The sequence below is a fragment of the Kogia breviceps genome, chromosome 3 (genome assembly GCF_026419965.1).
Source record: "Kogia breviceps isolate mKogBre1 chromosome 3, mKogBre1 haplotype 1, whole genome shotgun sequence".
Classification (NCBI taxonomy): Eukaryota; Metazoa; Chordata; class Mammalia; order Artiodactyla; family Physeteridae; genus Kogia; species Kogia breviceps.
The window spans coordinates 173848093-173865107 of NC_081312.1; the positions used below are offsets into that span (position 1 = coordinate 173848093).

Consider the following 17015-nt stretch of genomic DNA (forward strand, 5'->3'; position numbering starts at 1 on the left):
CACGCTAGGACAAAACCCTGGGAGTGGATTCAGAATTGAGTAGGATAGAGACAGCAGAGATTTTAAAAGCAGGGGTCAGGGGAGGTTCTTTTAAAGTTATGCAGGGAAACAGAGTCAGGAAATATCAGAGAGCAAGCCATCATTTTTTATTTTTATTTTATTTTATTTTTTTTGCGGTACGCGGGCCTCTCACTGTTGTGGCCTCTCCCGTTGCGGAGCACAGGCTCCGGACGCGCAGGCTCAGTGGCCACGGCTCACGGGCCCAGCCGCTCCGCGGCACGTGGGATCTTCCCTGACAGGGGCACGAACCCGTGTCCCCTGCATCGGCAGGCGGACTCTCAACCACTGCACCACCAGGGAAGCCCATCATATGTTTTTAATACAATTGAAGAACAACAGAACAGGGAACTCTGAAACTATTGATGTTACTTCAGCCAGTCCTCTTTCTGAAAGTTCAGAGAAACCAAATGTGAATAAAAATAAGCAGAAGAAAAATATGGAGGTGAAATCCCTGCAAAGATGCTACAATTTAAAGAGAATAAAGAGCAGAATTATGGGGTTGGCCAAAAAGTTCGTCCAGGTTTTTCCATAAGATGTTCAGAAAAACCCCAGTGAACTTTTTGGCCAACCCAATATATCCCTACAGTCAGTGAAAGCATATCAGAAAGACATGCCTTTAAAAATCTACTGAAAACTCTGAAGTACTGTTTCAAAACTCGCTAAAAAGCATTAAGAAAATGATGTATAACATTAAAGAACAACTCAAATTGTCATTATATAATCTAAAAAATGTGGTGAACATCCTTAAGAATTAGAAATAAATAAAAGAAAAAATCATTTTGGAAATGAGGAAAAAACTAGAATAAGAGAAGAGCAAATAAACACAATTCTTTGTGACCTAGGAGAAATAAAAGGTTAAAAGAAAGAAAAGTTTAAAATTGAAAACAACTAAAGAAGGAGATAAAAAAGATTTGAGAGATAATGACAAATATTGAAGATTTACAAAGACCCAACATGTGGAGAATAGGAATCCCTAAAGAAGAAAACAAAAGCAATAAATAAGTAAACACAAAATGTAAAAATTATATAAACTATGATTTTTTTACAAAGTTCCTGCAACTTAAAAAAAAATCTAAATATTGAAAGAAGACAGTGTGTACCTGAGATTATTGACCAAAACAAAACCAATTGGTTAACATTAAAATTTATTCTACTAAAATCACAGGATGATTTTTTTAAAGAAAGAAAGAAAATCCTTTGTGCACTTAGACAAATGGAACACCTGACTTTTAAGGGAATATGAATTAGATAATCATCAACTTTTTGACAGCAATTTTTTAAGCCATAGGAAGATGGGGTAACAATATTAAAGGAAAGGAAATGTAAGCCAAGGTTTTGTATCCAGAAAAACTCATTTTCAAGTATAAAGGGCACAGTAAACTATTATTAACATACAAGAGTCTGGCAATGTTGTTTTCATGAGCTTTTCCTGAGAAATCTATTAGAGAAGAGCTTCAAATAAACAAAATGACAAAAGAGATAGATATCAGACAAGAACTTGTGAACTCAGTTGGCACCACTCAGAAACTTCTGTACACTTTCCCCATATGACTGTCCTTTGTACATTTGAAGGGGGCTATTGCTGGAATATGCATCTCATGTTTCAGCTTCCTTCACCTGACAACAAACATTTTGGAATTGTTTAGAAAATGTTCACGGTATTTTTTCTATATGTTACTCCATTTATATTTTTTAATGCAATTGCTAATTTTACAACTAATATTATATGTCAAGTATACTTTAATTTAAAAAGCAAATGCAGCTGCTAATTTATACATGCATGTTTTAATTTATATAATAATTATACATTATGTATATTCATGATAATGTGCATAATTTATATATGCACATTCTAATCTCCCATTCACTGAGTGTTAAAATAATGATGTTACAAGTAGTAATAGATCATTTATTATTGCTTTTGATCTGGCATATACTGTATTAAGTGTTTTATATTTGTAAATCTCTGGGCTTCATATAAGCCATCAAAAAGTGGTAAATTTGAATAACACAGACGGCTAACTGTTCAGCATAATTTGTGTTCCCAGTTCCATAGTAGAGATTTGTGACTAGTGAGTAATTACGCAACTTAAGATTACATTTCCCAGGTTCTCTTACATCTGAATGTGGCCATATGACTGCTGATCACCAACAGTAAGTGATGTGTGCCACTTTTAAGTCAAGGCTTTCAGAACTGGATGTGTCTTTTACACACCTTACGTCCTCTTCCACCAACTAGATACACAGCCCAAGGGACTGGAGAAGCCAGGTTGAAAAAAGCCTGATCCATGCATGGAAGGAAGTTGCCTGCCTATAGGGACACTTGTCTTGGACTCTTATGTGAACAAGAAATAAGCTTCAATTTATTAAGCCATTGAAAAAATTAAAAGAAGGATTATTAATAGAGAAAATAGTTACCATCTAGTGGATGTAAAGCCACATGATAAGTTTATGAAGACAATGAAATATCAGGGAAAATCATTGGGCTGGGTATGTTTTGACAAACAACATAATTGCATTAGAATTTGTTTAGAAAGAGAGGTATATAAACAAGGAACCAGCTGGGCTAAAAACCACTGACAATGTTGAACAAATTCAAGTCAAAAGAAAACCAAGGTGATAAATATATTGATAGTGACAAATCCAAATGTAAAAGAAATGAGGGCTTCCCTGGTGGCGCAGTGGTTGAGAATCCGCCTGCCGATGCAGGGGATACGGGTTCGTGCCCCGGTCCGGGAAGATCCCACATGCCGCGGAGCGGCTGGGCCTGTGAGCCGTGGCCGCTGAGCCTGTGCGTCCGGAGCCTGTGCTCCGCAACAGGAGAGGCCACAGCAGTGAGAGGCCCGCGTACCACAAAAAAAAAAAAAAAAAAAAAAAAGGAAATTATTGAAGAACTATAATAACAAAATTATACAAGACATATATTGTCTATAAAAATTACAGGAATACAGAAGAGGAAGAGTAAAATATATTTTAAACAGCTAAACAATTATGTTTTTGGACTTAAATTTTCATTTACCAACTGTAAAATCTATTTAGCAGAATATATTTAGTGTAATTGGAAAAACTGAGTATATATCTTTTTTTTAATGAAATAATTTATGATATTTCAGTGGGACAAATAAGTAACCAGAGGTTATGAGATTTGAAATGATTTTCTATTAACTCTGGTTAATAGGTGGAACTGACTGATCAGTTCCTTCAAGGGACTGACTTTAAAACAAAATCAGAAAGACTTCTCTCATTGTATTATTTTATTTTACTTCTGAGTGAACTTTTTTTTTTTTTTTTTTTGCGGTACGCGGGCCTCTCACTGCTGTGGCCTCTCCCGTTGCGGAGCACAGGCTCCGGACGCGCAGGCTCAGCGGCCCAGCCGCTCCGCGGCACGTGGGATCCTCCCGGACCAGGGCACGAACCCGTGACCCCTGCATCGGCAGGCGGACTCTCAACCACTGCGCCACCAGGGAAGCCCCTGAGTGAACTTTAATAACCATATAGTATCTCCAGGGGACAGCACATCTGTCTCATTCATTGTTTTTATCCCCAGGACAAGCACAATACTTATAAATATTTGCTGAATAAATAGTCCCTTCTAAAATAATCCAAGTAAAACTTCAATAAACAGAATCATGAAATGATAGAAAGTTGAAGACAGCAGGAAATTTAAGGAAAAAATCAAATGCAGTGGTTCACAACTTTTGCATTACATGTCTCACCTAAAGAGAAATTAGACTTCATTTCCCTGAATAAACATTTGTATACTTGGAAATATAAATAACTCCTGAATTTGCATCACTGATGTTTTAAGATGATGTATTAAGATATTTTTAATGTAAATCTTACTGGTATATTTTAGTTGAGTCATTCACCGTATGTTTTAAATGCATAAGACTAATGTTGATTTTAAAATACTGCCCTTCTAAACATTATCGGCACATATTTATCAGATAGAAGGCTAACAGAAGGTTGTAGGCTCAGAGTAAGTAGAGAACCAGTGTTTGTCCAGTTCCTCATTTTCTACATGAGAATGGGGATAACTTCCCATGAGATGGGAAATGATCTGCCTGAGGCCCTAGTGTTCGACAGTAAGAGAAGCAGGAACCAGTTAAATGCAGTAGAAAGGGTGCAGTGCAAAGAGGACAGACCTTGCATAAATTCTAGCTTTTAATTTATTAACTTTGTGACTTCTGGTTAATTCCTTAACCTCTCGTGTAATCCAACCAGGAATTAAAACCAAATTTGCTGACACCCAACTGTCTTCGTCAGCATAGTGTTAAAAGCACGATCTTTTAAAAGATGGTCATTAGTCTTAGCCAAAAATTATATAAATACCAAAACTTTATTGGAGGTACTCATCTTTTTCCCATTCCTCCCGTGTATTTATTGGAGAGGTTCATTTATTTCCCATACCTACCCTCCTTTCTTATGCAAACGTTGGTGAGTTACCCTAATGATAAACAGGAAGGGAAAAAGTGATTTAGAGTGATCTAAACAATTCACAAACCATTCTCTCAACCCCTGGATATAATACCATTGATTGTGCAATAAAGAGAGTCATTTTTATAGGTTCTAGTTGGTCTATCTCAGACATCTTGAGTTTTTTATCTCTTTCTTTCATTTTAAAAGTGCTGTGAAAGTTGGAGTTACTTCCAGAACTGTAACATGGCTCACATAGTATCATTACAATGGTTATCATTACTTCTTTATCACAGGATGAATGTCTTGCACTTTCAGCTAAGCTTTTGTGGAAATTACATGAATCTTTGTAAAGGATAGTAATGAACATCACTGGAGGCTCTAAGTAAGGAATGATTAAACACTGATATTAATCAGTTATAACATTGTATGAAAATAGTTACGAATGCATCTGTAATATCCCTTCAATTGATCTTGTACAGCAGATATTCCTTAACATTTATTTTTCTGCCATACTAATGCTATATTTCAATTTTTTATGGGTAGGATCATCATTATTTTTTATTTCAATTTCTCAGTTGACTTGAAAAGAGATAGTGTGTATCCAAAATTCCAAAATAAATAGATCGAGTTTCTCAAATTTAAAAAAGATATATACCATTATGCATATCTATTTTTCTATAGTACCTTAAATAGGTAAAAAGTTTGCTGTTTGCCTTTTAAATTTTTTCTAAACCTTTTAATTTTATTTAAACATATACAAATTAAACACGTCCTGAAATACCAGTCGAATATTACAGATCTATTTTTCTCCTGGCTTGATTGATAAGCATTACACTATATCGGCACATTAATAGTGTCCACCCTTGGATTTGATGGCATAAGCCGTTCAACTGGGTTGTTTCCTAATCTTGTGATTAAATGTAGATTAAAGCATGCAATCCCTTTAGGGCAGGAAACAACTCACCATTTACCATCCCTAAGGTCACGGCTGATTAGAGGTTAACTTGCCACTTTTCTTTCACCTCACTGAGAAGTATAGTGATGCTCCAGACACAAGTTGCTTTATGAGAACAGCCTCTTCGGGACCACAGCCAGTCCTATTGCTGTACAGATCAACACTAACTCACGTTCGACTTTTTTTTTTTTGCGGTACGCGGGCCTCTCACCGCTGTGGCCTCTCCCGTTGCGGAGCACAGGCTCCGGACGCGCAGGCGCAGCGGCCATGGCTCACGGGCCCAGCCGCTCTGCGGCACGTGGGATCCTCCCGGACCGGGGCACGAACCCGTGTCCCCTGCATCGGTAGGCGGACTCTCAACCACTGCGCCACGAGGGAAGCCCGAGCTATTCTTGAAAATATAAATTGTATTTAAGTTTAGGAGCTTCTTATTAATTGAGGATGTGAAAAAAAGCAAGAATGTACAACTTCTGCAACACAGGAGTAAGAGGGAATCTAACTTGATGAAATAATACGGACACAGCAAAGCAATGTCACAAAACTTCTCAAGAACACACTTCTTCCCGTCTGAGTGACATCAGTGAGCAAAACTATCTTTTTTTTTTTTTTTTTTTTTTTTGCGGTACGCGGGCCTCTCACTGCTGTGGACTCTCCCGCTGCGGAGCACAGGCTCCGGACGCACAGGCTCAGTGGCCATGGCTCATGGGCCCAGCCGCTCAGCGGCATGTGGGATCTTCCCGGACCGGGACACGAACCCATGTCCCCTGCATCGGCAGGTGGACTCGCAACCACTGCGCCACCAGGGAAGCCCACATTCGACTTCTATTAGAACATTTATGAGCACGGCAGCATTATCTTGTCTTTTAACCAAGTCACTGGGCACCAGTGACCTGGCCTGTATTCACACTCAACTGCAAATTACTTTTCCACAGCGTAAATTGCCTGTCTAATAGCAAATTATTACTCTATTTTAGTAGACGACAACCACTCATTGCAGTGTGGTTCAAAAAAATCAAAAGATACTGCCAAATGCATTAGCAGCATAATATTATAAGCTAATACCAAAGAAGCCTGGAATCTTCGCAGCTCATATCATGGAAAATCAATCAAAACTGAAACTCCTATTTGTGAAATGCAATCTGGTAGATGTTCTTAATATCGCAGAGCTGCGACTCGGGGAAACATATAACCCAGTTTATGTCTGTTGTCTGATAGAAGTTGTTACTAGTTCTCCCCTTCGCTCTCAGAGTGTCCTAATTTGGACAATGTCATATGGTCACCCTGTATATAATCATATTTGCCAGCTTATTAGTGGAATCATAGAACATAAAAACTTTAAAGACTTGGGCTTCCCTGGCGGCGCAGTGGTTGAGAATCCGCCTGCCGATGCAGGAGACACGGGTTCGTGCCCTGGTCCGGGAAGATCCCACATGCCGCGGAGCAACTAAGCCCGTGAGCCATGGCCGCTGAGCCTGCGCGTCCGGAGCCTGTGCTCCGCAACGGGAGAGGCCACAACAGTGAGAGGCCCGCATACCGCAAAAAAAAAAAAAAAAAAACTTTAAAGACCAAATAGCCACATAGGAATTTAATAATAATACAAGGAACATCATGTTCCATGCTGAATAGTTCAGGCAAGTACTGCAAAATTCTTAGGAAAGAGAGGGAGATTAATCGGGGAATTTCATTAAAGAGGCAGTATTTGAGCAGAGTCTCAAAAGAGTGCCAGGCCGTGCCTAAGCAAAGAGGAAGGGGAGACACCATTCACATGAAAGAGGGGTATGTTATGATTTTACAAAAGCACTGAATCAAGAAGGGGCCAGATGGATTGATTTATTCAACTATATATTGGTATCTACAGACACGTACTGGGAGTAGCTTTAATGTGGATGGAGGTCACATGTGACAGGCTTTGAAGAACTAACTACAAAATCTGGCCTTCCTTCTATGGGCAGTGAGCCTCAGTGATGTAATAAAGGAGTAAAAGTTGAAAACGGCGTTGGGGAAGGGAGCTGGAGACAGCTGGAGAAGAGAGAAAAGACCTGCAGAGGAGAGCTAGAAGGCTGTCTCGGTAGTTCATGGGTGAGATGAGAGCTGCGAGCTGAATTAGGGTATTAATAGAAGGAATGGATTGGGGCTACTTCAAGAGCCACGTGAAGGCAGAAGATAGAATTTAGCCATTTTCATTTGCTTAAAGCTTTGTGTCTGAAAGTGCTTTCAATTAATTATCTTTGATTCTCAATGAGGTCTGTAAATGTAGGCATTTGTTATATCCCTGTTTTACAGAGAAAGTAACTGAGAGTCCAAGAAATTAAGCAATTCCAAAACTCCTATAGCTAATTTGTGGTAAAGGTGGGGAGAGTATCCTGATTCTTGGAATCGAATGTGTGGGGTGGAGAGAAAGAAGCAAAGATAATTCCAAAGTACAAAATCTGAGACACGGGGAAATTAAATTTTCTAGCCACGGAATTAGAAACATCAGATGGCAAAGTTAGTTTAGGAAAGAAAGTGATGGGGGTGGATTTTAAGCATGTTTGGTTTGAGCTGATGGTCAAATCACAATTGGGCCTCTTAAAAAAAGCAACTGAAGAAAAGGAATGGATTAAGATAAAGCAGTCGAGTGAGAAAATGTGCAAGTTACAATAGTGAGAGTTGAACCCCGAGAGAATAAAGAATGCTACGGTGAAGAGAGATCAGAGAGCTCGTGGCTCTCTTAGGACATGAACATTTAGCATTCATAAACCAGGGAAGGACACAAGTGCAAAAGGTAAAAGAAAAAAAAAGAAAGGCATAACAAAAGAAAAAAACCAGGGCTTCCCTGGTGGCGCAGTGGTTGAGAGTCCGCCTGCCGATTCAGGGGACGCGGGTTCGTGCCCCGGTCTGGGAAGATCCCACAGGCCGGGGAGCGGCTGGGCCTGTGAGCCATGGCCACTGAGCCTGTGCGTCTGGAGCCTGTGCTCCACAATGGGAGAGGCCACAACAGTGAGAGGCCCGCGTACCGGAAAAAAAAAAAAAAAAATGAGAAATATGTGATCTCTTGTCTTTTATCTGGGCAGGGCTCAGCCTCTCCAATTTTCCTGCTATTATTGAGTTTCTGTCCAAAGGGGACGAACTCATCTGCTCAGCCTGTGGCCCATTTATCTCGTGCCTCAATTCTTTGGGGCTGGGTTAACGCGAATATGTAACTTTTTCCTGCAGTAGTTGTGACAGCTTAGGGTCTGGAATAGGAAAATGTAGGAGATGAGGATTTAAGGGTGAGAGAACTTAATTTAAAGGAATTAGATGTAGTGCAGTGCCATGAGATGGCCAGGCCTTGGAGGTGGCTGTTTTGAGATAAGATAGAATGAGCAATATAGAAGAGATAAAAGTGGATATTTTCAAAATAACTGAGGAAGAATCCTGAAGAAGAGAATGTTGAAGTTATTAAAATTGCTGGAGGGGATAAAGTAGAGGGGAAAAACAAAGCGCAAAAAGCCAGTGGCAAGCAGCCTGCAGTCTGCGCTGAGAGTTTCATTCTGTCCTCTATCTTCATGTTCAATCTTCTCATGAAACCATCTCTGATGACTCAAATCCAAAACAAGACCTCTTTCCTCCAAACTCATAAAATTTACTTTTAAATACTTTCAGCACATACTTGACCTTATACTGAGTAATCAAACCCTTTGTCTGCATTTTTAGCTTCAAGTGTGTTCAAGCTTTTGTATGCAAATACCTTATCTTCCCTTAATATACTTTAAATGCCTTAAGTTTAGTGTTGTGTTTTACATATAGGTGCTTAAATAGAAATTTTATTGGCTGACTGAATGCAGTTATATCCACATGAATGCGCTAATAGTCACTATCAACCAGTCATTCTTATTTGGGGCAACAAAATGCCCAATAATGGGTTGAAGTCAAAAGAGGAAAAAAGTCTCTGTGCTGAGTCTCTCATAGGGCATAAAATGTAGAAGATCTCTGCAAGTCTATACGAACACTCGTGAATCTCCTTGTGCATCACACTTTGCTAGACATGGTAGATCAATGCGGAACCAAGGGCAGGGCTTTGAGAGCAATCTGCCCCAGTGCAGGTCATGAGGGGGCGCATTGTCTATAGAGAATGGTACAATTACAATAGAACTGACTAAAAAAGGTGAGATTTTTGTTATCACTGTGTACCTGAAATTCTAAATTGTGTTAAAAACTTTTGCTGATCTAAGGTCTAAAGAGTTGATTCAGTCACTATTGAGCTTTACTAACACAGCATATATGTAAACTTCAACTGAGCACAGTTTTCGTACTTTTCCTTTGATGAATATTGTCTTCTGCATGAAACTTAATTCAGAGAACTCCCGGTTACATGCTTGGCTCCTGACAGCCGACTCAGCTGCATGCATTCATTTAGAGAACAAATGAATTCTTTTGAACCATGACTCCATAAGAATTTGGAGTTCCTTGTACGTGTTCAGGATCAACGGGTCTCCAACCCACATAGTACTACATAGTACTACATCTGTGTTAAAACAGTAGATTCAAAAGAAAAAACAGTGGCACACTATGGTTGTAAAGGCAAAGAAAAAAGAACCTGGGTTACTTCAATTCTATTATTGCAAAGTGCAAATCGTTCTCTGAACCTGGTCCTCACTCATTTGGCAATATTCCCTCATCTGTCTTTTCCCCCTTTTTTCAAAAACACATTGTCATTGCATCTTCCCTTTTTGTACAGTAATATTTGTTTTGTTTTTTATTTGTAATGTTTTTTGCTGGTGTGATTATATCTAAAGTTCAAAACAGGAAGGTTTTCAGTGTCTGCTTCTTTTCTGGCCATTGTTACTGTTCATTTCCTTTTCTGAGTATGACTGAAAATAATGTTGTCTTGCAGAGGAGGCAGATGTTACCAAAAGGATCTACTCCAGATGTCAAATATCTTCAGTACACCACTGCCACGGCTATTTCAGAGTTGAACCGATATGACTTTGACTCCAAGGACAGATACATATAGTACATGTATGCAACCACATAAACAACCACAATGTGTGCTAAAACGTGACAAGAGATGTAGCTAAAATATCAGGAAATGTCTGAGACAACACAGGAGAATGAAAAGTAACTTCTAATCTGTAGGTAGGAAGCCAGAAATCTTTCTCAGAAATAATGTGAAATGGATAGTGTTTGTATTAGTAAAAATGATGAAGTAATGGCATTCCAGTTTGGGGGAAAACCACAGGCGAAGGCTCGGAGTAGGAAGGCGTGGGATGTAGACATGGAAAGTGGCTCTCAAACCCTCACTGTGCATCTGACTGACCTGAAGAACTTTTTAAAAACCTTTTTTAAAAAAATCCACCTGCCTGGGCCCCAGCGAGAGGTTCTAAATCAGTCAGCCAAAGTGGGCTTTGACTTCAATACTTTTTTAAAAAATCTCCCCAAGTAATGTTATTTTCAGTCATGTCTAAAATCCACTGGGCTATTAAAAAAAATGGACATTAAGTGTTTGAGCTGTGTGATTGAAATATCTTTCTTCCCGTATTAAAGAATTTGTACTTAATTTAGGAGCTAATAGAGAATCACTTAATTTCATTTTATTTTATTTTTAATTTTTATTTTATATCGAAGTATAGTTGATTAACAATGTTGTATTAGTTTCAGTTTTTCTTAGTAAGAAAGTAAGAAACTTTACTTAGTTTCAGTTGTACAACAGAGCAATTCAGTTGTACCTATACATGTATCTATCCTTTTTCAAATTCTTTTCCTATTTAGCTTATTACAGAATACTGAGCAGAGTTCCCTGTGCTCTACAGTAGGTCCTTGTTGGTTATCTATTTTCAATATAGCAGCATGTACATGTCAATCCCAAACTCCCGATCTGTCCCTCCCCCTTTAAGAATACTTTTGCTTTTGGAAAATTATGTGAGTAATATGATGATTTTGTTATTCCCAGGAAATAGCTGTTCTTCACATGCTTTGGGACAATTTTCATCATGGACATGTATTAACTATGGTTGTATTGACTAATTCTTCAGGATTATCCACAGCACAGTTCCAGAATGAAGGCCACAGACCACTGGCAAGTTGTAATTTTAGGTTGGCAAAGAGGCAACTGCAGGACAGTAAAACAACTTCCACATGAGGAAAAGCAACCAAAATAGGATGAGTAGAGTATATGTAAAAAAACACCCAGAAATAGAGTTACAGATGTAGAAAACAAACTTATGGTTACCAGGGTGTAAGGTAGGGGGAAGGGATAAACTGCAAGATTGGGATTGACATATGAACACTAGTATATATAAAATAGGTAACTTACAAGAACCTACTATATAGCACAGGGAACTCTACTCAATACTCTGTAATGACCAATATGGGAAAAGAATCCAAAAAGGAGTGGATAGATGTATATGTATAACTGACTCACTTTGCTGTACACCTGAAACTAATACAGCATTGTAAATCAACTATACTTCACTAAAAATTTTAAAAACCAACACCCAGACTTTGCTTCACACAAGAATTATTGCTTGGAATTCTTGGCCACACCAAAAGATAGACAAATCCATTTGAGTTACTCTTTTTAAGAAAAAAGTGACCTACAATTCATGAAGCAAAGAGACACAGCCACAAACAGGAGTCATTTATTTTAATTAGATTTCAAGTTTGACTGGCCAGGGCCCAGAGCCATTATATTGTGTTTTCCTATGGATAGGTTTGCCAAATCAAATACACGACACTTAGATAAATTTTAATTTCAAATAAATAATGAGTATTTTTTAGCATAAATATGTCCCAGCAAGTATAGTTTTAAAAAATTACTCATTGTTTATCTACCATTAAAATTTAACTGTTGTCCTGTAGATTTATTTGCTAAATCTGGCAACCCAGATTTATAACTGAAAGTAACCTGTGTTGAAACAATATTCAACACAAAATAAGGAGATTAGAGAATAATTTGTACTTAGAAGTATGAAAAAGAGAAAAGATTCCCTTCCTCTGGACAGTCAAAAGTGATCAAAGCTAAATATGGAAAGGTTGACCCAGTTGTATGAACACGTCAATTTCCACAAAGATCCACTGGAGACTCAAGGAAGGTTAAAGTTCAGTATTTTTTCTTCCCCCCACTTTTAAAGAATGCTCCTGATTGCAGAGACTGTAGAGAAGCATTACCCTTGCAGTTCCAGCGGACAGTAGCATCAGCATGACCTGGGACCTTGTTAGAAACACGGGGTCCCAGGCCTCTCCCCAGACCTGCTGAATCAGAACCTGCATTTTAACAAGTTCCCCTGTGATTTGTATGCAAGTGTAAGAAATGCAGATTTCATTCTATAGTTTCCAAAAACATGCTCTAGAAGGTATAGGATCCATAGGCCCCCCCAGGGCTCAGGGAGTGTGTGAGCAGGGTCTCCTCCATCACAATGAAGAGACACCTATACTCTGATCCTGTTTGGGCTTCCAGGTAAAATTTCATTGGAACAAAGGGTCTCTGGCTTAATTTTTTTTTAATTAAAAATGAAAAGAAAGTCTTGAGGAAACAACCATCCAGTTCATTTCATTTTCCAAATGGGGAAACTAAGTAACAAAACATGGGACTATGCCTGAGTCTTGTGCTGGGAAGTGACAGGACCGAGATGCTGTCCGTGCCTCAGGATCCTAGCCTCTTTTCCACTTCCTACTGTTTACTGAAGAAATACTAGAAATTGCAGAACAACTGCTTGTCAAACGCCATCAGGCACCACAGGTGTCTTCTAGCTGGGCCTTGATTTCAAAATTAACCCCTTGTCTTTCACATTCACACCTAGTAACTGCCTTTCAAGGGTTCATCTAACCCATAAAAAGCACTATCCACTTTGCTCTCAGAGCTTGAAGACAGGTCTCCAGCTGCAGTTTTGTTTACACTACTTACAGAGGGTACCCTGCAGGTTTGTTTGTGGATATTCCAGCTAATTATCTTGCCACAGACCATTGAGACAGATCTGGATGACTGTTCAGTTAATAGTTCTGAAGGAGTAATTAGGGAGAATACCTGATTTCACGGCCCACCCCTGTGCCAACATATCAGTGGGAACATTTACTTCTGAATTTGATTAATCGCATAAATTCTCAGAAATGAAATTAGAGATCACCCACGCATTACACCCAGTCATGTTTTAAGGCATGACACCCTGAATCTCTGTAATGAATTAACATTACAGTCTGGTTTGAATTTTTCAATTTTCAGCATATATCCTGCTCTGTTAGCATGAGACCCTGTGACCCCCCCATCAGTTTCTGTAACAATTTGAATTAGGCATTCTAAAAAGAACACAGATTTGGACATGTCTAAGCCTCAAGAAAGAAGTATTAAATGCTGGGTTGTGACCTGTCCGTCATACTTCATGGCAGAGCCAGACATGATGCCCATTCTTTGTCCATTGGATAGATGTTTCATATTATAGCACCAACCTTAAAGATTGTTCTATGAGAACTCAAAGAGAACTAAATGAGTTCTAAAGAGAACTAAAGAGTCAGTCATTCTGTGGAAGTCACAGAACTGCCCCCTTTTTTCATTTATATAAGGAAATCTCTGAACAATCACAGATTGACCTAGGAAAACAACTTCAGTTAGGACTAATTTACATAGATTTCCTTTAAATGTAGGGATCCTAAAAGTTGGCAGAGGAAGGCACGAGGGACAATGCTCAGGAGAACCACGACCCAGAGGAGTTTTTAAATAATTTTTCTCTCCAGTGTGCAAGTCAGTTATCTCAGGGAAGCAAGCGTAAGGATCCTACAGTTTTAGAGGACAAATCCTTGGATATCATTTTACAGATAAGGAAACGAAGGCCCAGAGAAATCAAGTGATTTATTTAAGTTCATAGAATTGATTGTGATATGTGAAAGCATTCTAGGAAGGAAGCAGAATTTGGGTAAATTTATGGCTCTGTTTGGTATTTTTAGGGCTAGAATTGAGATATCAAGGAATTGTAAAAGAATGTAAAATCAGACCAAATGTTTAAAACCCCAGTTGCATGACATTTATTAGATTTCATTGTAAATTTTAACATATTATTATGGGAAATACCCTCTATTTTCATCTGGTCAAAAACTCTAGGAGTAAATATAAAATTTTCAGTTTTGCGCAAATAAAGCAGGAGTCTTGAATAATTTTGTAGTTGGATTATACCTATTCTATCTTGTTCATCTTTAGAATGCTTATTTGAGCCCTATATTAACTTATTTCAATGTATCCCTTTCCCCTGAAATGGTTTTCATCTCCCATGTGGAAACCATGTTTCATACCTTTCTTTGGTCATATTTCCTTCAACATGGCATCTAGCACCATGTTAGACATTTCAGGTGTTTTTAGTAAATAATTTGTGCATTCTCTTTGGCCCAATAATTTTATTCCCATCACGTTAGCAGTAAAAGTATTCACTGTAACTTTATTTATTTTAGCAAAAAATATGGAAAAAATCTCAATCAAATTGACTGCATAAATCATATTGAGTTATAAGTAGTTTGCTCTACAGACACTTAAAATAATTTTGTAGAGGGATAGTTCATAAATGTTTTCATGCTCTTAATTTGAAATAAAGGAGTCCATAAAACAGTATTTGCAATGATTTAATGTTTCTAGAAATGCATATAAGTGATGTACACTGATAGTTGAACCAAATTATGTGTGGGTGGTAGGATCTCTAGTGATTTTAAATCTTGTTGGGGTACTTTTTTTTTCTACAATGAGTAGTGGTAAATCAAAAGAAATTTTATTTAAGGATATGCAGTTAATTCAGAAAACAAGTCTGTGCTGTGTTAACAGAGGAAGCTTCATTGTCCAATATTTTTGTACTTTCAATTTTGAGAACCTCTGTGATGAGTTCACAAAGAACATGATAAACATTATCAATAATCCTTCAATGTTTTCACCTAAGAGAATTATTAACTTAGTAATTCTGACTTATTAACAGAATCCTGAAGTTGTTGGTAATGTTATAGTTTAAGATTGAAATAAAAATAGAGCCATGTTCACAAATTTCAGATAGGTTATACACGAACTACTGAATTTTAAGAACTAATTTCTGTAGTGGGGAGAATTAACTTTGGAAGTAGACAGATCTCATTTTAAATCTTGGATCTGCCACTTGCTAGCTTTTTAGGTTTGTGCGAAAGGTAAATGATTGAGTTGTACACATTAAATGAGATAGTGTATGTAAATTACCTACTAAGTGCATGGAATACGGTTAAGAGCTTAAAAAAATATAACTTTCACAAGCATCATCATCAACATTCTCATTAACGGTGCTCCTTTTTATTTTTTTATTGGATAAATTTGAAGTTGTGTAAATTTAAGGCATACAGCATGTTACTTTGATACATTTATATAGTGTAATATGGTTGCTATTGTAATGACAGTTATTGCATTACATACTTATAGTACAATATTATTTAATACCCATTACAAGCATATACCCTTAAATACCATCAATCTTATCTCTCCACCCCCCATTGCCTGGTAACCACTGTTTTACTTTTCGTTACTCTTTTAGGTTTGACTGTTTTCGTTTCCACACATAAGTGATATCATACAGTACTTGTCTTTCTCTGACTTGTCTCGCTTAGCATAATGTGCTTAAGGTCCATCCATGTTGTCACTAATGGCAGGATATCCTCCTTTCTCATGGCAGAATAATATCCCACTGTGTATATACCACTATATATACCACCTCTTCTTTATCCATTCATCCACTGATGGACATTCAGGTTGTTTCCATCTCTTGGCTATTGTGAATAATGCTGCAATAAACATGGGAGTGCATTTAGCTCTTCAAACTCCTGTTTTCATTTCCTTTGGGAATATACCAGAAGCGGAATTGCTGGATCATCTATTTTTAACTTTTTGAGGGACTTCCCTATTGTTTTCCCTAGTGGTTGGACTAATCTACACTCCCGCCTACAGTGTCTAAGGATTCCCTCCCGTTCCATCACATCCTCGCTAGCACCTGCTGTCTGTTGTCTTCGTGATAATCCGCACTCCTTTTTAATGGTCACCTGTAACACAGTGTCGTTATGTGCCGAGTTGTAAATTTGTGCTGCTTCACAGGGCTGTACTTGCCTGCTGGACCCACAGGCCAGGTGGGACTTGGAATGTGGGGCTTCAGAACAGACTTAGTGGTGCTGCTTCACTCAGAGAAAGACAAGGGCAGCTGTGCCCTAAGAAGCCCAGTTGTGAAGTAACTGAAACCAGAGTGGGGGTTATAAAGAGTGAGCCTATTGGCATTTTTCCCACAAACAGGAGTGACCATAAATTACAGGGTCCACCTCCCTAGAAACGATTAGGATATTTCCATCGATGATGGTTTTTAGTTCCAACAAAGACACACTATTTTGCTCGTTAGTCCTCTCAGGTTTACCTTCTTCTCTTGGAAAGCAAAGATGATTCAGTTTCACTTACATCATGGGACTTAATCAGCTAATAAATATAAAGCATTCTGACCACATAATGTTATATAGACAGTACATAATATTATTAGTAGGCAGGATGCAATGACCATGATTGGTATTTTTCCAGACGGTAGAGCTAATAGTCATTCCTACCTGATGTGAAAACTCTTTTACAGCCATTAATCATGACAGTGGAATG

At 38.2% G+C, this 17015-nt stretch overlaps 1 protein-coding gene across 4 annotated transcripts in view; it reads left to right on the forward strand.

The window, feature by feature from the left end:
• The window catches only part of PLXDC2 (plexin domain containing 2), a 434034-nt gene that overhangs the window by 406124 nt on the left and 10895 nt on the right, over positions 1-17015 (forward strand). The gene's annotated exons all lie outside the window — the stretch shown is intronic.